This window comes from Coturnix japonica, chromosome 4 (genome assembly GCF_054131305.1).
Source record: "Coturnix japonica strain WE chromosome 4, WE-NBRP24, whole genome shotgun sequence".
In the NCBI taxonomy this organism is placed as follows: domain Eukaryota; kingdom Metazoa; phylum Chordata; class Aves; order Galliformes; family Phasianidae; genus Coturnix; species Coturnix japonica.
The window spans coordinates 35,275,766-35,303,290 of record NC_140666.1 but is presented as its reverse complement, the minus strand read 5'-3'; the positions used below and the strand labels follow the sequence as shown (position 1 = coordinate 35,303,290).

Genomic DNA, 27,525 nt, shown 5'->3' with positions numbered 1-27,525 from the left:
TTGATGCCTTACTATGTCCTCTCCTTTGTTGAGGACATACCATTCTCTCTGTAGGCTGTGGTAGAAAATGATGTAATATATATAATACATATGTATATAATCAAACCAAAAAGTCCTGATAAAGCCATTAGGGAATAAGGTTTTGTGACTAATCCTTATTAGCTTCCATTTAAGAATGTCTTCATTCCAGATGTATTTGTTGGGCACAGGGGCCATTTGCACTTGAATAATGTTTTTGTCAGTGTTTTTGAAAATGTGTGGTGTTCATACAAAGTAAATTTGTAGGTTGGTGTCATTAGGTTTTTATGTCTGAAGAAATTCAGATGCTATCAGGCATATGTAAAATTACTTGCTTTCTAATCCTGGGCTAAATCCGGAGTGATTTTTTTTTTCCCCAGTCATTTATTTAATACCCAGAAGTCCTACCGGGTAATTGGTCTTTTAATCCCAGGTGGATTAATTTATATCATGTGTTTATGTATACTTCTAATCCTTTATATGATCAACCCTACTTTAGGTTTTTGGTAGGACGTTCTTCATTTAACCCTTTGAATTCATACATGCAACTTCTATGCTGACTATCCTGGATCTGTATCAGTGAATTAGATAGGAGTACATAACTGTATAGAGAATTTGTAGCAGTTTGGACTGAATGCCTGGGTAGAGCTCCTTAAAGCAACTTCCATCACTGTTTCATTTTTGTGAAATACAGGATGCCAAACTTGTAGGCAAAGTAGTTCCTAAGTGGAGGCTAAAATTAAAAAATAAATAAATTGATTAATAAAAAGTCATCAATAATAGTGAAGATAGTCTTGACTGATAGTTTTCTAGCCTGTGTATTAAAAATATAGTTTGCATATGGGCTAATTAAGTTGTTTAAAAATGACAAGGGGTGCGGTTGTAATAAGAGGTTGCATGTATTCAAGCACATTTGTAAAGCTAGCCAAGCTGTCATTTCCTGTGAAATAATGTGGAAACTGAATGTAGATAAATAAAACAATGATTCTACTGTACGGTTAAGAAAAAGAAGTATAGTACAACTCATCTGACTGAATACCCTTACTACAACACACAGACTTTGCCAAGGCAAAATGTCCCTGTCTTAAGATTTGAACAGACTGTTAATTAAATGTGAGGGAGAGGTGAGGTTGAGCAGGCAAGAAAAGAGGTTAGGTTACTACTTGCGGTAGGACCAGGCTTCATTGAAAGCGTGGACTGATGGCAGTGAAGAGTCATAGGAGAATGTAAGTTGTAACTTTTCAGCAGATGTGGTAGAAGGTATGTTCCTTCTTGAATTTGTAGCTAATACAGCATCTCTTTAGTGCCCAATGGAGAGCTGACAGTGTTTCACTGCAAATTTTAAAAGGAGAATAGTGGCTATATTTCTTTGGTTTCTTCTTGTGGAGAGAAAAAGAAAAAACTTCTGTGATAGAGTCTGGATCCAGAGATCAGGTTTGCTATTTTGAATAGTCTAGCTGGAAGCTTTGTGATAAAACTGTTCGCATATATTTAACTTTCCAGTAAGAATATGAGGCCTGAACTGCCAAAATCATTGAGTAATTCAGTGTCAATTGACTCTCGTTTATGCACCACCATGTGCTCTTTGATACTGAATCAACATAGATAGTGTTTTGGTAACCACTCACATCTTTGTATATAACATCAATTGCTGGTAAAACCAAACTTGTACTGTTACAGTTCTGTGCAACTATTTCTTTACTTAGCCTCCCCTTTGTTTTTAATAAATCATGTAGTAGGATAAAGAAGAAAACTATCCCAGCTACTGTTTGGTTTCTTCTCCTCTGGTGAGAACTCAGGCAGGAGTTGAAAGGAAAAGGATAGATGCCTCTTTAAGTGTATCCTGTTAATACAAAGAAAAAGATTTCTGATGCTGTGGGAGAAACGTGTAAAGTGAGGTAGAATATTCATATTTATTCAAGTATGTGAACACTTATTACTTCTAAGGAAAATATGAAGCATAAATGTCTTGAGAAAATGCATTTCTCATTTCTTCTCTGAAGAAAAAAATTTCTCATAACACTAAGGGTTGTTTTCTGTCAAAATGTTCTGCATTTTAAGCAAAGCTTCTTTCAGATGGTTTAATCTCTCAATTTTAAGCATCATATGAAATGCTTAGAAATCTACGTGAAGTACACTGAACAGTAGTGTCTACTTGCATTAACTTTTTCTGTTCCATGCCATACAAAACAGCAACGTTCTATATTTGTTGCTTGTTTTCTACATGTTTGGCCATTTCACATTCTTTCAGTAAGTAGGGCTTGGTTTTCTTTTAATGTGAACATCTCCTAGTGACAGAGATAGTGTTAACTATTGTTTCTAATTCTAAATTGCTTCTGACTGTTTTACATGTAGGGAATATGAAAATACAGAGTTGTGGCTGCTGCTTTTACACTTTGTCCTGATTTTATTTATTGTTGCTTAAGAAAAGTGACAGGTTGCCATTTGAAATCCAGAGCTTGCTTACTACGGCAGTACCCTTACAGCGCTGTAAGTTGTGGTGTTTTGCTGTGATTACACAACTAAAATTTAATACTTCTCAGTGACTAAACTCAATTTCCAGTTTGGATGTTTTCAAGCTTCAGTTTCTAACAGGACACTAAGCCTGCACTTGATTTTTCCTGTGAGATTTTTCCTTGTTTCTTGGAAAATCGGTCACTGGGAATTCCACATAACACACGGCAGTGACGATAACAGCCTATGTTATTTCTCTGGAGAGAAGGCAAAAGTAGTGGTGATGAGCCTACTTTCCAAGCCTGCTGACCTATTATGTTGAATGCATTCTTTTGTCATGGGTAGACCAAAAGCATACAGGCTGGAGAGCACATAGGACTTAAATGTGTTGGAATGAGGAGGTGACATTAATTTGGTAGGTTTGCAGATCTGCCGGACAAAAGACTTAGATGATAAACTCAGTTCACTGTAGTGCACATTCAGTGTGTTAGAGGACGCTTGTGGATCTAAAAACAAGGCAGAAGAGAAGTCTGGCTAATGGAGAGTAATAAAGAGATGCATGTTAGTGACCCTGCAGACAGTGGAGACTTCTTTTGGAAGGGTCCAGTGGGCTGGTGAAGATGCTCAGCTGTATGAAGGCTCCCGTGGTACTAAACAGAGAATCTTGAGTGCTAATCCTACAGAAATTATTTGGAGATGTTGACCCTTTAAATCACACTTGCTGAAATAGAGGTCTTTTGAAAGTTGTGCTCAAATTGTAATTCCTGGAGAGACAGCTTGCTGGCATTGAGAGTTTGTGCCATTGCTGAAGAACCTGACTGTGAAATGTGACAGATTTGCATAATGCCTATGTGCTGTTTTTTTTTGTAAGTCTATATTATAAAAGGTAGACAATCCAGGAGAACACACAAATAAATTGGGGTAACAGTGTAGAACAGCTGACAGTTATTATAGTTAAGTGTAGCAAGTACTTCTGAAAACAATGCTTAGGTAATATAACTAACGGTTACAGCTATGTCAGCTTTGAGCTTAGTTAAGAATTTGTCAGCTGAAGCACAAAGCAGAAGAACTTCTGTGCAAGTGCCAGGAGCTCAGGGTGTAAGTGAAGTAATTTGAATTGCAGAATATAGGCTGGATATTGTGGCCATAAGATCATAGCCTAACAGTCACGACAGAGTGTTCCTATTGAAGGATGTGACCTTTTCAGGAATGCTAGAAATAGAGGTTATTACGTAGTACTGTAATATACATGATGCATAACTCTCATAATTAAGAGACTGTCAAAGTGAAACAGAAGCTACCAGGTGGATAGCAGCTTAGTGATTTTTGTAGTAGGCACAGAGCTGGATCTGGTGAGAAGAAACTATTGGTACAAAGATGAAAAAGACTTGATATGTTGTGAGATTACAAGGGCTTTTTACAAATTACATATTTTACTTTATAGTAAATTACAAAGCATTTACTATAAAGAATCATGGAAAAACCGAATATTCCAAATTGGAAGGGACCCACAAGGATCATCAAGTCCAACCCCTGGCTCTATGTGGGACCAACTGACTTTCAAGTATTTTCAATAAAATAAAGCACTTGGTTTTCTTTGAGTCATCCAGAAAGGCAAAGGAGAAAACTTAAAGGTAAGGTAAGGGTCAGTGGTGGCATAATAATGTGGATAATTGGAAGATTAAGGTATTTCATTTGGAAATTACAGAAGGCTCATGCTGCAAAAGCAGAGAGGTGCTAGGAGGGCATTCCATTGGAGATATCAAGATAAACCTATCTAGCTGCTTTTAGTTTTGAGCTCAATACTATACATTGTGAAAGGGAATGGATTCTGTTGTTGCTTTTGATAGTTGGTTTGATAAGCTGTAGATTTAATTCTGTTCTGTTTTTAATGTGGTTGGACCCTGTTTCTTCAGCCCTTGCTCTTCAAGTTCCATTGATTGGTAGGAACTATAAGGTACTGGTTGCTGTCAGTTTTTCTTTGAATTACATCCACAAGCTTTAGGAGGAGTAACTTCTTTTTACAGTTTCTTGTGAGGATTAAATCCAATCAAGTTGAAATGCCACTAAAACGCTTACAAAGAGTTGCTCTAAATCTTTTATTTCCTTGTCGAGAAAAATGTCCTGTAGGACTTCAGGCCTTTAAAATGGATGCACCTATATCTGACATGTCTCTGACCCTTGATAATTCCTTTGTCCTTGAAGGCTGATAATAGGAAAAAATCTTTTTATTCTTGAAAATTTTATGACAGCACAAAAAAGGTGACAATTTCCCCCAGCCTGCCCTGGCAGTTACTATAGCTGTAGAAATCCATCTGGTCTTGGTTTTTGTGCTAATGGCAAGGTCGTTACCTTCCAAATTAGGGTCTTTATAGTGATTTTAAATTAATGCTTTGCTTTTTTTCCTACAGCAGGAGAGATCTGCTGATACATGTGCAGACCAGTCAAATATAGTGAAATGTTGGTGGGGAGGGAACAAATAAACAGTATATGGCTCAATAAAGAAATCTTGTGGGTCTGTGTTACTGCTTACAGGAAGGAAAAAAGAAAGGATAAAATTTCAACACCAAAGGGAGGTGTTGGCCAGAAGATAAAGCTTTGGTAACGTTTACCAAGAGGGTAAAAGGAACTTCACGCTTTCCAAAATGCAAGATTTTTTTCTTTCCCTCTCTCTTTTATGGTCTTTGTGCTAGGAAGGGAAGGTGAGAGTTAAGTTTGTGAGAAACAATGAGAGCATCTTGCCACTGTTCATATCTTCCAGCTAACATTCTAATTGCCTGCCTGGCTTGAGGAAATAAAGGAAGAAGTCAGTTTTTGAGCCATTTATAGATTTGTTTTTTACCTTTCTTGTGAGGTGCTGATCTATCATAATGAATTGATAATGGGAGAGCAACAACCATCACTGGGTAAATTGAGTAGGATATTTTTGTGTTTATATTGTGCGTGTATGCTTGCAGTCTGCCAATTTTAAGATGTTCTTGGGCAAAGATGATGTCTGTTCACTAGCAGAATTTAGATTTCTTAACCTTCTTTTTCTAAATTCCTGCAAAAATCATGTTTCTGCTTTGAAGAAGGTAGACAAAATAACCTCAGTTCCTGAATAGTTAAGGATAATGTCCGGAGATTAATTAACAAGGAGGAAAAAACTCTGAAGTCCATTGATGTTCTACTTGAAATAGCAATTTTCTGGCTATTACGCGTTGGCTGCAGGAAGTACCCCAACCCTCCAGCAGTTGCAGCAGAGCTCTTGGCCTACAGAGGAACTTAGGTTCATTCAGATTGCTGGGAGGAGCAGTGGGTTCATCACAAAACTAACTCTTCTGGCCTAGATCCTGAGGTGTGTGTGCTGCCTCCTTGCTTACCTGTTATCCTTCTTGATCTTCCAGCAGCTCCCACATAGGGTTCCTTTTCTGCATTCCTCTCTGCATGTTCTCTGTTCTCCCACCAACTTTGGTGACTTCACTGCTCAGAAGATAATTCACAATGATATTATGCAAATTTAATTTGGTCTTTAAGTAGTTGAACTATTTCATAGTCACTTGGACTTGTGGCTGTGCTGTTTATATTCTTTCCCAGAATTTGGCTGTATGTCAGCAGTAATCATAGGTAACTGCTTCAGTGCTGACTGGGACTGAGTATAGTCCTGCCATAATTTTTACTTGGTAGGTAAGGAGCTTGTTGTTTGAAGCCCCTTTCATTAGGTTTTGAGGTGCTACTGCTGCATCAGCCTGTGCTGTAAATGGAAGTTGTAGGCTGGTGAGAGGGCTGGGGTTCTGCTTTGCTCCTCTGGTAGGATGACAAGAAAGCAAAGAATGCTGGTGTGACAAGGAGTAGTCTGTTCATAATGGCAGAAACTTGCCTATAAAAAGTTTCCTATGCTACTGAGCTTCAAAGGCCTATGCTTTTAGGGATAAAGCTTTGCTTTTATTACTTCTTAGAGTTGTGTGGATTTTTGTGTGTGTGTGTGAGATTTGTTGGTCCCCTAAGTTCTGTTTCTCTGCTCCAGGCTGGTTTCCCCATTTTTTTTCTTTTGTTCAGGAGGTCTTCTTCAAAGTATGTGGGTGTGATTAAAATGCAGGAGAAAAACTTCTAGTCTGCTGTTGAGCAGCTTTCCCAGGCTGTGCAATGAGGTGCAGTTTCAGTAGGGATAGAAGAGAGGCTGCTACCAAACATTCATGTCCTGAGGCAAGATCAGTTCTGTGGCAAGAGGTTTGGACTGTACTATGCAGCTGTGATTTTTCATCACAGACATGCCCAGCCTGAGCAAAGGGGACTGACTGCCTCTAGTAAAAAATCACCATAGTTTCATTTTTTGGTACAAAATTCATTTAATTCAGTCATACCTGTTCTCTGACCTTTGCATTGTGCCACTGAAGTCATGGGCTCTTTACTCCAAATAATTCTGTGCCTAAGCAACATGATTCTGTTGTATGTGTTACTGGGAAAACTTTTTTTCTTTGTTACTGCTGTGAAGTTTTTCATCTTCGTGTGATGTTTTGTATCTGAAGAAAGGGCATTTTTAGCTGGGCTACTTCTCAGTTCTTAAGTTCTTAGACTAAAGCTGTTTAAAAATATTTGCTAGATGATTGTCTGTGACTCCTGGTAGCTGAAGAGAGTAGGATGGCATTTGTTATTTTGCAGAAATTTAATTAAATTTATGACCGTATTACCCAGTTAACAGTTTACTTGATAAAGTGTAACTTATTTTCTAGGACTTCTTTATTTCCTTTATGTTTTTAGCTAGTTTTTGTTGTTGCTGTTTTTTTTAGCTAGTTGGCATGTTAGTGAAAATGGGTAGCGCACTGACTGACATTTTAGAACTGGAAATCTATGTTTACTTTAGGGTGAGATATGTTATTGTTTTAGTTGCCAGGTGGGCATAAGGCAGCAACTTCCTTGGCACTTCTTATATCTGTTCCATTTCTTCCCTGCTCCCCTGCTGAATGTTTGTTCTGTGCATCTACCTGAACGTTCCTTTTCCCAGATGACAGAATTGTTTCTCCTGAATTAAGACTTTGAGACAAAAGAAATGCTGACATTGAATCATTATTATTGACATGCAGTTAAAATGATGTATTGTTCTTCCTTAACATAATAACATTAAGTCACTGTTTCCTACATTTATTTGTTCATCAATTGTGTTCTCAACTAAGATAGTATCTTTTTTTTAATCAGAAGTGTAGGTAGCCAATTATTTGTGATCTGCCAGGAGCAATGTATTTAAATAGGGAATGTATTTCATACAGATTTTTCTTTCCATGTCTGAGTTTTAATTATTCAATGTGAGCATTGTCATAAAATATTAATCTGTTTATTTATCATACTTTCATTGAGTCTGGGGGAAACCCAGTAATCTCTCCCTTTTGAAAGGTGCAGAAAAGCTCATGATCTGTCCTGAACTGTGGGACTGTAAAATAGAAGCCTTTGCTCGGTCTGCATACACATCAGAGTTTCTGTAAGGAAAAACACACAAGTTTCTCTCTTGAAGACCATGTGGGGAAATGACAGCCAAAGCAGAATTGACAGTTCTAAGAAAGGTGGGTAAGGTTCTTTCTTGCTAATGCCAAAACAAAAATAGTGGTGGACTGTCTGAAACTTGCTGAAGGATTTCTGTGCCAAGTACTTTATTTCTATTTTCATGTATGATATTAAGTGTAGTATTTTAATTTATGTGGGTGACTTGACTCAGGCTACTCAAGGCTAAAACCTCAAGTCTTTTAAATACACTGTTAAAATTTTTTGTATCTCCGATAAACCCCCCTGATATCTCTAATCTGGTGGGGGGGTAGGGAGAGGGAGTAGAGGGCAACCTTTTCATCACTGATTTCTCAGCAATGTGTTTTTTTTTCTCCTATCATTTTAGATACAGAATTCTGCTTCTGGGATGGGAAGCAAATGTTAAGAAAATCAGAGTTGTTTGGGACTGAAAGCATTTCAAGATCCTTAGGAAAAAAAAGAAAGACTTTATTTTACAGAGTGTAGGCTGCAGTTTCATTACAGTAGCTTGTTATAGCAAAAATGGGCAGACCACTGTTATGCCATCAGTTTTAATATTTCAGGGCTGCCTTTACTTTCTACATTGATATAAATACTGGAAGAGACAGAAAAAAGGTCTTTCAGTGACAGAAGATACTGTTCTTGCTGCTGGAATACTGAATCTCGTACAGGGGAGCATGCTGCAATTTAATATATTGCACTCTTAGGAACTGGTTCTTGTATCTACCTCTCCAGTCCATGGAGAGTTGGTAGGTCAGTGGTTCTTGCACCCTTGATTCCTTCAGGCTAACTGGCTGACACTTGAACTCTACACAAGTTGCGGTGTTATACTCACTTGTAGTTTTGAGTGTTATTTCAAGGAAACTTGGGAACCAAATGTCTGTCTTGCAAGTGTTTCAGGATAGCGTGTGCATTGTGAAGATGGTTTATATCTTAATGACACTGGCGACCTCCTGCTGTTACTTCTTTGATCATCTTTTAGCTCAGTGGTTATTCTGAACTGATGAAATGCCTCTTAGTATGCTGTTCTGCAGATCTTGCTTCTGCTCTTTTCTGGCAACTCACAGAATGCTTGACTGGTTTGTTTTCCCAATAAATTCAGGTTTTGGTACTTGTCTGGGGAAAAAATAGTGAGAGAGGCTTTGGATTCTGTGTGGCTGTCTCTCTAAACTGAAGTATTAAATTATGCCTGTCTCTCAAACCATCAGCATTAAATAACTGAAGATGGTATCTTTTTCCAGCTGAGTTCTGAGGAAAGGGATTAGCCAGAAGAACATTTAAAGGCTGTGTATGAGTAAGCAGTCTTCCTGACTGACAGCTGTATTCTGAAACAGAGCCAGAAGGGAAGTTGATTGTAGATAATGAGTTTTTCTGCTCCTCCAAGGAAAACCAATGCTGCAGCTGAAGGCAGACATTTCTATCGTGGTTTTTACCTTTTATTTTATTGCTGTCACAACATTAGCCATGATTATCATTGGATGACCGTCAAGTTAGTACATTAAACTCCAAGTTGAGTTCCATAGTCTCATGTCTTTTAGGTCTGAATAACTTGCAGACATTGTTGGATGGCTTTAACTTCTCTGTCAAACTTACGGAGAACAGACACCTTGGTTGTTCTTGCCTGGCAGAACTGCTGGCTCAGCTGCCTTGCATTTCAAGGCTAGTGTTGACTTACGTGTATCAAAGCGTGCTATCTTGAGGGTTTTAACTGCTGTGTACTAGTCTTACTGTCCTGTGTGATTTATGTGTTATGGCTTCTATTCAGGCCAAGTGATCCACAGATGTACTAAGAATTTTCTAGACAGTTACTGTGTTACTGATAGATCAGTGCAAGAGGTGTACCATTTCCCTTAGGGGAAAGAATAAGAAAATCAATATCCATGTCTCCCTGTGGAGTTTATTTACTCTTTCTAATAGCATTGCCAGATAAACAGAATAATATTTTGGGTGTCTGGCTCTGTGTTCTCTTTTGCTGGGAAGCAAAAGCCTTTTTGAATAGCAGTTTATAACTCATTTCTTCCCCTTGTCTTCTGTGCTTTGCAGTTCTCTGTGGAGTACAGATGTCTGTACTTTATAGTAATTACTGCATTTAAGCATAATTAGAGTTTAGCCAGTAACCTTCATTTCTTTCTTAGCATAATTTTATTCAGTTATTGATGGTTTCCAATGACTCCTTCCATCTGGGACTGGACTACTAGGATCTGGCTTCTTCCATGCTGTTCGAAGAGGTAGAAAAAATTTCAAGGAACTGTATAGCTGAAGGTACTGTTTAGGGTGGATTTAAAAGGCCTATAAACTGACTTTTTTTGTATTTTATTTTTAATTTAAATCAAATAAGGCTATTGCAAGCACTGTGTTCACTACTGTTGTAAAAGTACATTGTGTCCATAAAACAGATGAGTAATTCAACTCAGCATACAGAGCCTAGTGGGAATATCCAGTTTGTCAGTCCCGAAGTCCCTGTAGATTATATGCAAGGGGAATTATGGCAGGCTTTTGTCTGTCATGTTGGCTAGCCCAGCATCCTTTTTTTCTTTTCTTTTTCTTTTTTTTTTTGTTTTCTTTTTTTCCTTTTCCTGTCCCCTTCATCTCTAACAGTTTGTGTCTTCAACACTGAGTATGTTTATAGTATTAGATAATAGTTCTGGTAAATATCCTTTTGGCAGCTTTGTTATGACTCATCTTTCCACATTTCTAGTTCATCAATTTAGAGTACACAAGGCTCCATGCAGGTGTGGCTGCTTATTTGGAGCCAGCATCTCATTTTGATCACAGTAGTGTGCTTGTATGTTGTAAATTGCAGGTCAGGCTTTGTGATGACTGTAAGGTTATGAGGAGATAACTTCAGAAGTACTATGAAATGTAGTCAAAGGCATGAAAATAAATTTGAATAAGAATAGCTGTTGATGCTAAAGGGAAAACAAAAATGAAAAGAGGGGGAAGAATGATTGGAGAAGTGGAAGCTGCAGATTTGTAATGCTTAGGTATGTGATGGGATTGCTTGTAAGGTTCTTGTTTCTTGCTTGTGAAGGTATAGGTAAGGAAAAGCAAACTTGGAACAGTTTTCAACTTTATGGGAATTCTTCAGAGAATTGTGGAATAAGTTGCAAAAAACCTATTAGGAGATTTGTCTTCTGACCATCATGTTTATGATTTGTCCATTTTTCACATTGTACAGAGTAATACTTGAACACGGCCTACTTTTGGTCTTATAGTGCTACTGAAATTGCCTGTGGTTTGTTGATTTCCCAATCAGTTTCCCAATAGAAAGAGACTGTATAAGTCATTGACTGTGAGAGGTGAAAAACAGAGTCTAAACAGGGAAAATTGGGAATAAAAGAGCCAACAGAAAGGTACACTACAAATCGTGTACCTCGTTCTTCATCTCAACAGCTGAGAAAAACTTTATTAGGAGTTGTTGAAAGCTGTAGTTCTTTTGTTGTGAAAGATATCACCATTGGAAGTACTCCCAACTTAGTGATGGAAAGTGGCCTCGTAAGTCCGCTCATGGGAAGGATTCTTTAAGTAATGTTACACCTACATTAAGAGCCACCTGAGGAATTTACATTTTTTGTTTGCATAAGGATGAGTCCAAGAACTTCTTTTGAGAACAACCCTTAGAAAAATATTGGATATTAAGAGTGTATGAGATTTTGGAGATTAAAAAAAATACATTTAAAACTACTTATGCCCTTATTTTCTCTCTTTTGCAGCAACATGAAGTGTTGCAACTGCAATTTGGACAAATGTTTGTTCTCCATGCAACTTCCAGTTGTATAATTGCAGTTACTGGACTGAACTTGTGAGTTATTTCAGATAAACAGATGGGGCCCCTAGGGAACTAAAGATCTTATATATGTATCAGTCTAATTTTTTTCATCAAGTTGCATTTCTGATGAATGTACATTCGAATAATTATTTTCTTGAATTGAAATTTCACAAACTAATTGAAAACTGTTAAAATATCATGAATGAAGAAGTACTGAGTTAGTAGTAAGTCATGGCATAACAAAATATCAGTACTTGAGTAAGTTATGGAATTCTTAACAGTTGGTACTTTGTATTCTATTAGAGTTATTGTTCTGGTGGAGGAGATCTAAGAATAAGGCAAATTCTACCCTCTAAGGTGCCGCATGAATGCGTATTAGAGCTTTCTAGTTATTGATATGCCTATAGCCAAGCCATATTATCAGTATTATTAAACTGTAAATAGTGCATCAGACTACAACTTCCGCATGAAATTCTAGAGTCTCTGGAAAGCTCAACTTATTATTTTTAGGTGATTGTATGGTTAACAGGACTGCTTGGATTTTTTTCCTATCATTCATACTACTTCCATACTATGAAATAAAGTATTTGTAGTACATAGCTCAAAGGAAATAACAGTAAACAGCAACAAACTTTTTTTTAATTTGTTTTCATTATTGCAGTTGACCTTCATATCTGATGCTTAAATTATGCCCTGCTTGAACAAACTAACTAGCATCAGTATTGTTCTCCATCATTTACTTATCTTCATCTTCTTCCCTGGCAACTGAATGAGATTAAATGCCAAAAATCTGTCTCTGCTGGTCAAGTGGTCATCAGGTTGTTTTGGCAAGGAAAGAAAGCTGAAGATTTGCAGAGTGCTCAGGGATGAAAATTGTAATAAATAGAAATGATATGCAGTGAAAACAGCCCATGGTTGATGTGCATGTTTGCTGTAGATGTCAGTGTACAGTTTCACTAATCACCTACATCTCAGTGTCATTGGTTATCTTAAATTACTGATGCTTGAGTGATGCTAAAAATTTTTCTAAATAAGGAAGTTTAAAACAAACTCTTCAGTTTGCTCAGTTTTTCAAGTATTCTTTCTTATATGCTTGAGAAACAGTACTCAAGGCTTAAGGTTTTTTTTTCCCCTCCCCCCTTTTAGACTAGTTGGCTGCAAGTCACCAGTTGTTAGTTTCCATGTTTAAAGTGTTGTTATCCTGTTTCTCAAGGCTTGTTCCCCCAGAATTGCAGTCTCTTGTCATCAGTTTTTTATGGATCACTTTGCCACCACCTTTGCAGGTTTTCTCTGGCATTTATGATCTTATTTAAAATGTCTTTCAATTGCCAGTAAGCTTGAACAAATGTCTGTTCCCTAGGTAGCTGTTAGGAAATAGTCCCTATTTAGCTGTAGAATCACTTTTAATGCATTCATTTCAGCAACAGCAAATGTTTTATTTTCACTTGTCCCAACTGGTCTTCATTGAGATGCATTTATTTTGATTTTATTAGGATTAAAAAAAAGTCACAGACTGGATTATAAGAGGCTGTAAATGTGTTACACTTATAGAATGTTTTATGTTTTCTAAGTAAGTTGAGTAGCCACAGCTTCTGATGGAGGATGCACCAGTACTCTGAGTACTGGTGGGCATGTACTTCTGACTGTTTTGGGGTTTCTCAATTGAGTTCTGTCCTTGTCATCATAGAAGCTGTAAGGTTTCCCCTGAATCTCCTTGTGCTGAACAATCCTAGTTCCCTCAGCTTCATTGCCTTTGTCTGAACATACTTCAGGCCCTCAGTGTCTTCCATGTCGGGGAAGGGGCCAGAGCTGAACACAGTACTCACCAGAGCTGAGTGAAGATGGATGATCTCTCTCTGCTCCTGCTGGCAGCACTGCTTCTGATAGAAGCCAAGATGCCATTGACCTCCTTGGCTACCTGGGCACTCTGCTGACTCATGTTTAGCCAAGCTTTGACCAGCACCCTCAGCTCCACATCTTGCGCCCAGTCTTCTGCTTACTCTGCCCCAAGCCTGTAGCGCTGCCTGGGGTTGTTGTGTTCAAAATGCAGTACCTGACTCTTTTATTTAAACCCTTTTATTGATCTATGTAGCCTGATATCCTATCTGTAGCATGGTCAGTAAAGGTTGGTTTTTAGGAAAATATTTCAAAAGCTAAGCATGCATGGAATGTTCCTTTTGCTTAATAAATCCTTCTGGCTCACAGCAATCAAACTATGACCTTTTGATAGAAAGGCTGCATTTTGACCATTGTATATTCTATCCATTTTGAGGCTTGTCATCATCAAGAATGACTGATTAGTTCCAGTTCTACTTGTGCTGCTTTAGGGAGTAACTTCTACAAGTACATAAAAATACCTTTTACTAGGAATAGATTCCTTCTGTGGATGCAGGGCTCTGAGGGTGAAATGTAGGCTAAGCAGAGTTACAAATTTCTGTTCGTAAACATCATCTCAGTTTTGATAACTTTTCTTAGATGTTATTTGGTGAACGTGCATCAATTTACCCTACTCTTCTGTGTTGTTCTTATCCTTTAGTAGGTATGGAAGGATCCAGAAACAACCAAAACCAAATCAACAAAAGAAAAACAGAAACAAGCCAAACCAAAGGGAAAAAAAAAATTAAGAATAATAAAGAATCATCAATCTCCTCCTGCAACAGCAACACAAAACTGAACAAAAATAATCCCCACATCTCACATATAACTGTTATCAGTTATTGTGTATCATGGTGACTGTAGCTAAAACTTCTACTTGTGGGAGAAAGCTTTTCTGGTGCTTTTTTGGGTGCTCTCTATTGGAAAATCTGTATTGAAATTATCAAGAATAAAATATAACTGTATTTATTTAACAAGATTTCCCTGTTTCTGTCAAATGTCTTTACTGGTGATCCAGCATTGAGGGATGTACAAAAAATTCCATAGAGGCAGCTGTGGGGTAACCATGACATTAGGGCTCTTACAGCTCCTTAGCAATTATAGTTTGGCTGCTGTCTAGGTACATGGTGTTTCACACATCATCTCAAGGAAACTGAGAGAGGTTACACTGGTATGTGAAGTGTTTATGATGGATATGTCATGCTGTCTATACCTATAGGTACAGAAGTGCTTTCTTTGTGGGGAAAAATGATGCAATTAAAAAAAAAAGGCTAGTTCAGTAAGAAACATTTTTTTTCACCCACACTAGATTTCTAAAACCTTCTTTTTCTTAGAAGTTTGTTTGTGTGTATTTGTTTGCATATGAACACAAATACAATGCTGTTTTCATTTGTTAATTGCTTTTTTTTTTTTTGGAGTGTAGTGAAATAACAGTAAAGTGACTTTGAATAGGTAGGTCTCATTTCCTCACTATGATCACATGATCTAAGTAAAATACTGAATGTTTTTGTTTTTAAAATGATTGTATTTTATCTTTTGAAATGGTAAGTATGAAAACTGTTGCCTGCTAAAGTGTCTGTTTCTGTTCCCGTATGAGGAAGAAGCAGAAAAATAGAAAACACAGTGGAGTGTCTGCTGCAGTCACCAATTCTCTCAGCTGCAGAGTAGAGGAAACCTTCTGGGAAGTTATCTGACATTTAACAGCATGTTGTACATAGGCAGATGCTGAGTGAAACTGGCTTTTTTTTGCTTGTTAATGATTTTCTTTTCTGACCTTTATTACTAATGCATCTTCTTTAAGAAGCTTTTAATGTGTGAAGACAAAAGGTTGTTTTTATTAATCTCTTCTTTGCATACAGAAACGAGAGAGGAATGGTGCTGACTGAAAGGAAATCTGCTCTTTCTAATGAAAAATAAGGTAATTCATTTTCGTATTGCTTTTATTCACGTGTAAGTTTAATCTGTATGAACTGGAGCAATCCTTTTCTATGATAGCTACTGGCATTGTCCTTTTAGGGGAAAAAGATATTTTTAGAATGGTAGAGATGAAAAATTGACTGTTTGCTTTCTCTAATGCTAATATTCTTCATGATATCAACATTCCATTGCTGAATTATGAATAGTCTGTGGTCAGGTTTTGCTTTCAGATTTAAATCTGGAATTTCTCTTCTGAGTGTACTGGCATAACCAAAGCCAGTATTTCACTGCTTGACTGAGGTACTATCCTAATGTTCAAGATGGAATTTGAGACCCCAGTACATTTTTTGCTGTTGTTTTTTAACTAAATTTACTATGTAGTGTTTTCTGTTTTGTTTTTTTTTTTTTCTCTCATTTATGCATGAGTACTTTGCTTTGATGTAAAGAACAGTTACATGTTTAGAATGAAGGGCCTCTTAAAAGAGGGTCTGACCCTGATGCATAATGAAAGTCTTGCAGAAGATGCTGAGTGCCCTCATTTGACTTTGGTTTGAACGGAATTTGAGACTGCCTATCCTCTGGAAGGACTAAGCTCCAAGAGTGGAATTGCTCTTTTTTCTTACTTTCCATCTGGCATTATGAACCAGAACCAAGTACCTTCTGTACTTGCTTGAATGGTAACAGAATTAGGGAATAGTGTGAAGCTTGGGATGCTTCCTGTTGTTTATGAAATTCTTTATAGTTGGCTCTTAAGATACTCCTGTACCTTATGGACCAGTAGTTGAATAGAAATGGTACTACTGTTACTGTTTTACTGATTGTTTATTATGTCTGAAAGATTTTCAATGTGATATAGTGGTTTATTTTAATATTATACTTACATGTTTACCTGTATATAATTTCAAAGGACTTTTTGCTTACAAAGGACTATTTAGGAGTGTGTGATGGATTTCTATATGTATGCAAACATGATACTGGTTTCTTTGGCTTGACCATCACATGGCTATATTCCTTTGAGTGGTAAAAAGACATACAAGTTTTACATAGTTGAAAGTAAAGTTCTGTCCGTGATACCTCTATGTCACATCCTTCAGTGTGTTATTATTCTGTTGTAAAGAAACTATTTTTAGCAAAGAGTTTTGAGTTTGATCACTTTCTTACCCATCTTCTTTCAAGTGTTTGAATTTCACGGGAGCTTCTGGCATTTTGTAGAACAGTTTCAGGATGATTGACTTTTAGACAAAGTATGAGGAGATACAGTGGGTGCTCAGTTTAAAAATGTCACAAATTTCTAGACTCAGTACATAGGTAACTGGGTGATTAAAGGCCAATGACTTAAAATAAATCAAATTAAATGATGCAGCACTTGCTAGGGGGCTTACTTTCTAGGAGTTTATAGAATTGCCATTTTTAGAAGCTTCTACTGTTGGGTGCTTTAAAGGATTGTTTCTCCTACAAAGACAGATTTGTGTTGAATTTCAAGTTCCTACTCAGTAGAATACAGTTTGTAGCTATACTAAATAAAACTAAAGAAATTTGTGCTGTGGGAACAGATCGAAGTGCATCCTGTTTTTTCCTTATCTGATTCCAGAAAAGAAGGGTCCTGTCTGATGCAGATGTTTGCCATATGAAATCATAATTTGAATTTTGAACGTTTATTTTGCCAGGATTATAACCAATTGAAAATAGCATTGTCATAACATTTAAACACCTTAATAGGCATAGCTGCTAGCTTTTTGCTTTTTAGTATTCAACAGAAACTTCTGTGAATTCAGGAAACGTAGTGTGTAAAATTGTGTCCAGAAGAGTGCTGTTGAAACTGTGCTCGTATTTTTGTTACTGGAACTTGACTTGGTTTCTTAAGGCTTGATGTGGAAGAAAAGTAACTGTTTTGGAAGCTCATCTGAATGCTGAATAGCTAATTTCAGAAGTAACAGTTGTGAGGTGAAGGCTGATTTGCTGCTGTTCATTAATTGCTGTCAGAGGCACGTGCATGTCTGCATACACAAATGCTTATAGTTTAATGACAGGCTTTCATTCTAGTTCAGATGTACATAAATTATACTACTTATATAAAAAGAATATTCACTACCAAATTAGGAAGGATGCCTCCTGACTTCTGGGTGCTGTAAATCTTTAGCAGCATGGTAGTACGTTTTTAGTTCAAGGGGAAAAAAAAAATGTTTATTCTTTCACTTTATCATATATCAATGTTGTAGAATAACCTATTAGGCATGTTAAGGATATTTATTTTCCTCTGACTAGCAAAGTAATTGGTTATTTAGACTGAGTGGGCTAAGAAGTAGAGCTGAGCCAGGATCCAGAATCTACTTGTAATGAAATATTTTCCCTTGGACTTTCCTGTAGACTTAGGTTGTTGGCTTTGTTTATTTATTTGTTTGTTTATCCATAGAGTACTGACTTGAGTATAGTTGGCAAGGTTATGATAACAATGGGGCTTCAGCAGTGATATGCAGGAGAAATTCAGGGGGTCTGCAGTGGACCCGTTATGGAGAGGACCCATGCTCATGGACTGCAAGAAGGAATTACTTCATCCTGGAGCAGAAGAGTGTGAGGACAAGTCCATAGCAAAAGAACTGCTATGAACCATCCACAATCCCATTCTATTTCTCTCTGTGCTACTTAGAAGGTAGAGGAGTAGGGAATGAAGCAGTAAAGCTGAGCCTAGGGAAAAGGGGGTGAGGTACAGCGTTATAGTTTTGTGTGTTTCTCACATTTTCTCTGTATTTTTAGTGGTAATAAATGAAATTTATTTTTCCTAAGTTGAGTCTGTTTTGACTGAGATGGTAATTGGCAAGTTCTTATTTTCATCTTGACCCACCTGCTTTTCAATTGTATTTTCTCCTTCTAGGTTTTTTGAGAAGAAGGAGTGAGAAAGTTAGCTAGGTGGGCATTAGGGAGCTGGCCAAAATTAATCCACTCCAGATGCCATGTGAGACCTGTATGTTCTTAATGTCTTTTTCTGTGAAGTCCTAAAACTATGAGTTTGCATGTGGAGGTTTTCTTTGTACTTCCAAAGAAGAGGCAGGTGTTTGCAGTTGTGTCCTCCCAAACTCAGACACGTTACCTAAAGTCAGTAATTGTCAAACTGTGCTCCGTAAATCTGTTGTGGGCAGTGTGACTGAGCTGCACAGCCTTACATGTAGTGGTGTTTTCTGATGGAAGTTTGGCATTATGCTAATCTTGAAGCAATTCATACAGATCCTACTGCAAATTCTTGAGAATAGTGTTGTTGTTGGGGGTTTTCAGATCAGCAGAGAGCTAGAACTAGAAAGCAATATGGCTTATATGTCTCATTGAAAGTCTGTGCTGAGCTGTGGTTTTAGCTATGTATTTATATTTTAGACAGTTCCAGCCTGGGAGGGACGTTCTTCCAGATGTCATGTGAGTGGGAAACAGGAGGGAAGGTTGCTGGGTAATAATAGGTGTTAGTATGTATAATAAATACTGTGGTTTTATGTGGATTTTTTCATTGACATTGAGGGCTTCTGACTTCAAGTGTCTTTGAGGATTGTGGTATTAAGTAAAAAGCAGTATGTGTTTTTAACTGGAGATCAGAATTTGTAAGAATATTTTTATACATATGTTTTCAAGAACACTGCAATTTATTTCTTACTAAATGTCATACTATGTCATTTCCTTGTTCTTTTCTGTTAATAGGTCCTTCAGGATAATTGTGTTGTTTTTTCTAAGGCAGAAGCAAACATAACTATTCTCAATCTTTTTCAGTCCCGTTTAGTGCCCATCCCCCCCAACCCCCTCCCCCCCCCCCAAAAAAAAAAACAAACCAAAAACCAACAACACAAAAACAACTAAGAAAAGACGAAGTACTTACTAAACATGCATGAATTTGGAGTGACTGCTACTGAGATGAAAAAAAGAAACCAACCTAACCCATGTTATGTTTCAATTTCCCATATATTGATATTCCCAATTGGAGCACTTATACTTAGCTGGATTTGTAAATTACTTTGCAGTCTACACATAAAAAGATATACTAAAAAGTGCAATTATGTTTTTGCTTCTCAGTAATAGCTCCAGAGGGTCCATTTTGTTATAGTGCATAAACATTTTGACATTGCTACTTATATTTAAATATATATTTAGGAATGTAGAAATATTTTTTGATCAGTACTCTAGAGGATTATCTAGGAAAGTCCTTAATGTCTATTGGGTAAATCTTTCTTAGGTTCAAGTTGAGATTGTGTAGAATCAACCATTCCAGTCCATTAGTTTTGTTTGTCTGTGTACTGGCTCAATTAAGTCATGCTACTTTTTTAATATTTTGGACATTTTTTGAGTGAAAGTTTGCCTTTTAAGACTTCTGCTATATTAATTTAGGGGGAAAAAAATCACATAGATGGAAAGAAGCTTAGTTATATGGAGGACCATATTTAAAATAAAAGACATTAAAAGTGCTGGAAGTAACTTAAATTGGCCTTCGTCATACTTTACGTATATAATTGCAAATAGCTTTTTTCTCTGATATGAAAGATGTCATACAAGTTTGCTACTGCAACATTTATGTTGTAGTGAATCTATATGCTTATTTCCTAACCAAGGGTTTATACTGAAGAAATTGCACATTTAACTTCACAGATGTAAACTGGAAGGCTACATAATATCTGAAAGCATTAAACAGTGCTGAATATTTTGAGACTGATCTAGTGATGAATTGCCTTTCCTTAAACTGAATGCATTGTTAGCCTTAAGATTTTGCAGACAAGAATAATAAGCAAATCTAAATGGCTGCACTGTCGATAATCACAGGCTTGCTTGCAATGTTTGCTTAACATAAATTACATTGTTACAGCATTTATCATAACTCTGATATATTATTAACAATTGGCAGAAAAGCTTCAAAGTATGTTTGTGTATTGGCTCATAAGTCAGTAACCAAAGAACCATGTGCAGGATGGAAATAATAGAATAATGATATACTTCTGAGTTCCCGATGTGAACTGTATTGTAATGCAGCTGTGAAAACGTTACTCAAGTTTTCATGGCTTAGTATATTTAAGTTCTGCTATAAAAGTGTGGGATTGTATCAATGTATCTTTTCTGCATTCAGATAGGTATTAATGTGTTTCCAGCATTTCAGTATAGGCAAACAGCTTCAGTATTTTCCTTTCCCACTTGATATCTTTTAAATATTATTATTGAGTGAGATTGTATTATTTTTATTAAAGCTGTGCAGTCTTTTCTGTTTTGTTGGACTGTGGAGAGGTATGTGTGTGTATTTCTCTGTAATTTGGGATTCTATAAGTCAGTGATCTCTCCAGGGCATACTGAAATAAGTGTCTCTTCTGGCTAAGGATGTAATTCTTAGAAACCATTTTTCAGCAGTGGTTTCAATTTTCAAAAGCCTGCTCTGTATCAGTTGAAGTGTTAAGGTCTGAGCAGCCAGAATCAGTGTTGCTGTGCTGTATAGCTTTGCTTTGAGATAGGCTGTGATTACTGATGTGTATTTTGGTTAAATACTGCATGTATGATATTGGTTATGGACATGTTTTGAAATGCTTGTAAGATTAGAGGCAGGTAAGTGAATTTATGACCATAATATAATATTCCTTCAGTAAGTTTCAGCTAAGTGTGTTATTGTTGTGCTGGTAGGACTTTGATTTATACTAAGAAATAGAAGATAGCATAATTGTGTCATAGATCAGGAAGCTGCATCACCCCTTACGTGGCTTAAAAGCCTTTGTGTGTTTCAGGGTGTTTTCAGCCCTGTTTTCTGTGCATTTCTGCCTGTACTTAATTGAGAAGTGGCTTGTCACCATACAACTGGAATGAGGCTTTTGTATGTATATAAAAATGCTTACATATGTACTGAATTTAAATAGCAGGCAGAGTTCACTTAAGAACTCAGTTCTGGTTCAGCTGAGAGAAGGGATGTTTCCATGTAACTTGTGATATTCTATCTTAGTCAGATACTGCGTACCTGTAGTAAGGTAAGTAAAATAAGCTCTCTTAGAAAGGTATTGAAGGTATTGTTCAGGTCAGTGAGTTAACTTTTTATGGTTTAAGGTCCTTACTTGAGTAGGGCCTAGTTTTAAATAGCCATTTGCAGGGCCCCTGATATCATACTGTGAAGGCACTTGGGAAAGTTTGTATGCCTTAACTAGAATAGTAGCTTTTATTTTTTTTCTGTATGTTTACTTTTCAAAGGCTTCTTAATGTTTTTAGCCATATTGGGTGAGAAAAATGTTATGCAGAGAACTCATGCTAGTTGAATGCTGTAAACTGACCTTTTAGTATAAATGGTAACAGTTGTGATGCCCTCGTTGCCATTTAAAGCATTGTGAAGCATGATGTAGATAATGCCACTATAGTGTCTGGAGGGAGGCAGCTGCTGTCTTCATGCTGCTCGTGAAGAGATAATGTAGGGATCACGAGGTTGTCTGGAAGAATTGGGGCAGAACAGCAAGTAGGCAAGCATAACACTGAGTTTCTCAATAGTTGTTGCTCTGAAGCTGTTGTAGTCCTTGTCCAGACCACCATGTATGTTAGCACTCCTGCAGACCACTGCATCCTAGTGGCCCCTGAACTCAAGGTCTCCTGAGATAGCAAGGGCTCTCTGAGCTTTATTACTGACAGTCTGTACAGCACTACTTGTGTGTGTGTGTGCTGGCTGTTGTTGCACTTTTCTTTCCAATAATACTCAAAAATGTAATTTATAACTATTGAGTTATGGGAATGATTATTTACTTCTATTTTTATTATAAATTATAAGGCTTTCCCTTCCTTACCCTCCCAGATTAATAAGATCTTGGCAAGCCTTACTGCCTTTTTAACCTTGATTCCCTCATTTATCTTGCTTCCTCTCCGTCCTGCCTACAGATACTACAGACTTACTGTACAGGTACTAAAACCCTCCCTTCACCAGTGTCAGAGGCAGACCTTTCTAACCCATGCCTGCTTTGATAATTCCATTCGTTTTCTAACTCATATCTTTTTTTCATTTCATGTTTCACTTATTCGTTAATCTCTTGTTTTTCCTCTATCTCTTTCATAGAATAAGCATGCTTTAATCCTTCCTGGCATGTGCATACCTGTCCTTGACTCACCTGTTACTCTCTTTAGTACCTGCGGTTTATTATTACTGTGCTTATGGTGACATCTATTGTGGTTCGATCTCAGCATCTCATGTTCTACTAATCTACTTAGAATGGTCTTTTCTCAGTGAGAGCAAGAGGTGACTCTTGCACTATCTGCAACTTCCAGTGCTAGCTCATTATCAGATTTCTGTCACTCCACTTTTTCTTGGTTGTTCTCAACTACTTTCTTCAACTTCATTTCCTTTGGGAATTTGTGAGTTGCTGTATCCAGAGTTGAAGGATATGTACTTAAAATTGCATATTCTTAAGTGCTAAATTGCATATGGATCTGCTTCAGTGCCAGTTTGCCCAAACTGTGCTTTCCTCTTGCCTTTCAGAGAGCTCTTCCTGTGCATTTAGCCATGAATTCAATTTCATTGTGAATCAAACAGCTGCTTAATCTTTCCTGTCAAGTTCTTCCTCCCATTGCTTTTGATGGCTGAAGCAAATATTACTTCCCTTCCTGCTATTTGTACCTCTGACTTTAGCATCACTTTCAGTGGGGATGTTTCTAAGCATTCATGTCTTGTCTATGTCTGTATTCTGCAGATTCATATTAAGATGGAACAATTTCTTTCTCACTCTCTGGTACCTAAAACTCTTAACTGAGTTCATTTTGCTCTGTGCTTTCAGTTACAGAAGTTCCTTCTCCTAATCTTAGGAAAGATAACATTTGGTCATATCAGTTAAAAGTCCTGCAAAAAATAACTTCACTGGCATTGTTGTTGTTGTTGTTTTTGTCACTCTTTCCTTTGAGGTTAAATCTTGCATTGTGCTTTTTCTATTATATGTCAAGATTTTTCTTGATCTTCAGTACTTTACATGTTCTCCTTTTTAAGTCTAAATCTCAGTTGTCCAGCACATACTGTGCCCTCTTTTATAAGCCTTTGAAATCAAGGAAATGCTAAAACAAGACTCTTAGTAAGATGAGTAATTTATTATCTTAATGCTCTGTCTTCAGAAATCTTTGCTGGAGATTGACAGTGGTAGTGCCATCTTTATGGAATCATAAAATCTTTTGGGTTGGAAAGGACCTTTAAAGGTTATCTAGTCCAACTCGCCTGCAGTGAACAGGAATGTCTACAACTAGATCTGGTTGCTCAGAGCAGTGTTGAGGCTGGCCTTGAATGTCTCCAAGGATGGGGTGTCTGTCACCTCCCTGAGCAGCCTGTTCTGCTCCTGTGCTTCACTACACTCATCATAAGGAAAGGTTTTCCTTATAACCAGTCTAAGTCTCTCCTGTGTTTGTTTGAAACCATTTCCTCTTGTCCAGTCACCAGAGACACTGCTGAAGAGTCTGTCCCCTTCTTTCTTATAGCCTCTCTTTAGATATTGTGAAAGGCTGCTATCAGGATTCCCTGAAGCCTTCTCTTCACACTGGACAGCCCTAGCTCTCTCAGCGCATCTTTGCAGGGGGCTGTTCCATCCCTTGAGCCATTTTTGTGGCCCTCCTCTGGATGCACTCTAACAGGTCCATGTAACTCTTGTATTTAGCATTTTTTATACTCTTTGCTGCTTGTGTATTTTGATGTTGTCTTGTATGTCTGAGATGTTCTTTTAGATTGTCCTTAGCCTTGTTTCTTACTTTTGAACTAATGTCTGTCTCTGTCTGCACAGTAGATACTATTAGAGTACAGCGGTCCTTGATCTGAGATGTAAATGCTCTAGTGATATCTAATCATTTAATCTGAGGAAATCACTAGATTTGTGAGTGTTATCTGGTAGAATTACCTAGATGATTTTTAATAGCTTGTGTTGTCCATTATTTCTGTAGCAATTACTATGTTACAGTCAAATAATATTTGGAATTTCATGTGTTAGAATTACATAATTGGCAGTAATTAAATAGTAACCTTGTTTAGAACAGATAATTGTGTAGATAAATATATTTAACAACAAATTGTAGCATATCCCTCTACAGTTCTGTCTTGGTTCATTGACTCTTGATGTATCTGATGTTGTGGTGAACCATGTCATAGTTACTGAGGCATGGGGCTTGCTAATGTTGGGCAAGTTTGTGTTTGGCTGCCTGGGGCTGAATAGGTCTTAGCTTCTCGGGTAAGTTTGCAGGATCAGCTTTTATTAGCTGTTCTGTGTGACTTGGATGACAATTTTCATAATGCAAGCTACAGTTGTTAAAAAAAAAGACTCCTAACAGCTGTCTGGTTTTGGTAGGAGAAACCTGATGAGTATGTTATTGGAAACAAGAAAGGCTTTGAAACTGCAAATAGTGAGTGCACAGTACATAGCAGCCTCTGTCTGAGTAGGTGTTGCAACTAAAATAGTTCACAGTTCTTACCACATGAAAGATACTTAGGGAAGGAAAAAAGACAAAAAACATCGGTGGACTGGCTTACTACACTAAGTGATGACTCTCCCTACAGAGCATGAATCCTCACTGAGGTGAATCAGGAAAATGTTTTTGTTTTCTGTTGTGAATTTCATGTTCTCCTATTGTTAGCACTGAATGTAAATAAAGAGCTGCTTGGCTCTGTTTCACTTAACAGGTTGCAGCTAAAGTATTGGTGGGAAGATAAAGCTATACCAGTGATGGTACTTGACTATTGCACTTCTGTGTTCATCAGAACTGAGATATTATTTCTAAGATGAAAATTTTGTGAAGTTGAAGGTAGATATTGAAATTACTTAGCTTCTTTAGTGTTGTATGAATGGTGGTCAAAGAAACAATATCCCTTTCCCCTTCTTTTAATTAAAAAAAGAAAATGCACCCCAAAACAATGGATTGAATGACACTTGTTCTCAAAGTCTGTAAGCCAAGAACCAGATGAGGATACTGTTGCTAAAGCACTCCTTCACTGAAGGGAGCCTGTTCCGGATATGAAATGTTGCTCATGATTATTTATTTTGCAGAACATATACCATAGCCTGGCTGCCAGTTTGTGCATGCTGTGCTTTTCCATTGAATCAGTTTGTCTCATTTTTAGAACATAACCACTGCTGAAGTTACTGTGTACTTTGTTTATAAGCTGTCAATAGATGGCAGCAGCAATCTCTTGAAATAAGTTTTAGCTTACCAGCTAAGTGGACATCCTCCACTAAAGTTAACTAATTCTAAGAAAATGTACTCTACTAAACTAATTCACTGAGGGCAACAATTGCTTTTCTTTTTGCTTTAAAACAGAATTTTGAAGCTGCTTAGTAACCTTAGTTTAGACTTTGAGCAAGATTATGAGAGAAGTAAAGCCAGAGGTGCTTGAGTCATCTTGTGATTGATACCAGCCAGCCCAAGGAACTAGCTAGTAGATGCCCCTTACTTTTTCTGTCAGACATGAGCTTCAAGTTTGTCAGTGCTTGCTGCATCGTGTAACCATTAGTGAAGTTTGTATTTAGCAGAAGGGAGAAGAAAGCCATATGAATCTACCAGGATGCCAAAGTGTTGGTCTTAAAATAGCATCCTAAACTTTTAAAAAATTCTTGCAACTTCAATGTTTCTGTAGTTTGAGAGCAGCCTGACGTACACTTACCTACGCTACTGAGCTGGGTTGAATTAAAAGCATGTGCTATGGCTGCTGAAAAACTGTCCAGACAACAGACCATCTTTCTCTTCTGTAACCAAGCTGCCTCTTCAGTGGGGATGCCACTTCAGTAGGGATGAGAGGCCATTTGTTTTGGTATCAGCACAAGGATGAATGTGGAAAGGTCAAGATCCAGGTCACATCACAGCCAAAAGTTCTGGGATAGTGGCACAGAGGGGAAAGAAAGAGGAGGTCAGCTAAACAGCAGAGCATAGCCATGCTTCCAGAGGCTCCTGAAGTGAGGGTCTCCATCAGTATCTTTACTAACCACAACTATTTCTTTTTTTCTTTTATCTTATTTCCTGAATGATGGTAGCTAATATTAAGTCTTAACATCATAAAAGTGGTTTTGTATTTTCCAAATATGTGCAGTTTTTTACCAGCATTGAGCTTTATTTAGTATTTTTTCACTTGTTTGATGAAGCTAGTGAGATCCTGCAAATCTGTCTTCAGTTTTAGGTTTGCGTCTCTTCTGTTGCTTTAGCAAATGTTACCATCTTACTATATACATCCTTATTCCTGGACATCTGTTAATGTACTTCCTTAATCTCATGTACCTTGTATTTGTTCTCTGCTTCCTCAAGTTCTCAGACTTCATATCATCTTTACTATTTGAAAAGTCTGCTTGATATTGGATGTATTTGTAGACTTTTGCCAATGACCTTTTTCTTAGAGGAGTATTTGTAAAGAATAAGACAGATGTGGAACACAAGCTCACGAAGCATAAAATGGATATCTATGTGCTGTTTCAGAAGCGTATAAAAGCTTTCCTAAATATAAGAACATTCTGAAATATTCCCATGGGAGAAGATAAGCCTTAGCAGTGCTGGCAGTGCTTGCTTTTTATCACAGCATAACACACTGGTGCTAATGGATCGTTTCTTCAGAGGATGACAATTAATTCTATTTCTGCTAAGTGCATTGCAGATACTACCATAGCGTGGTGCCTGAATGACAAGCCCATCTCCTACCAATATCAGGTGAATTTATTTCTTTGGAGTGGGGATTATGGGATGCAGTGCTACTGCTCTGTTGAGCATATACAGGTAATTATGAAGAATCTGCATCTGTTCACTGCCTCCTTTTTTGCAGGGGTTGTTTTGATGATCGCGGCTTGTTGTGTCACAAAGGTGAGTTGAAAGTAGACCAATTTGTTTGTCCCTTTAAAAAGACAAAGCAAACAAATGAAAACATTCTCTGAAAATAGCAACACTAGTGTCATTTCAAAATCAGTGTGTGGAACTGTTTTTAGCTGACCCAGTCTTAGATTTTTATGGATATCTTCCAAACGCACAGGAAGGTTAAATAAACAACCTCAAATGCTAATGGGACATTTTGAGGA

The 27,525-nt window shown here is 37.3% G+C and overlaps 1 protein-coding gene across 15 annotated transcripts in view; it reads left to right on the top strand.

The window, feature by feature from the left end:
• The window catches only part of INPP4B (inositol polyphosphate-4-phosphatase type II B), a 248,411-nt gene that overhangs the window by 17,866 nt on the left and 203,020 nt on the right, over positions 1-27,525 (top strand). For 10 of the 15 annotated variants that reach the window (XM_015861150.3, XM_085544945.1, XM_085544943.1 and 7 more), the window contains exon 2: positions 15,472-15,530. The exons of 3 other annotated variants lie outside the window; for them this stretch is intronic. The gene's annotated coding sequence lies outside the window, so the exon portion shown is untranslated. Of the gene's footprint in view, positions 1-7,842; positions 8,010-15,471; positions 15,531-27,297; positions 27,314-27,525 lie in introns of those variants that run through there. 2 more of the 15 variants (XM_085544948.1, XM_085544940.1) reach the window with 2 other exon arrangements.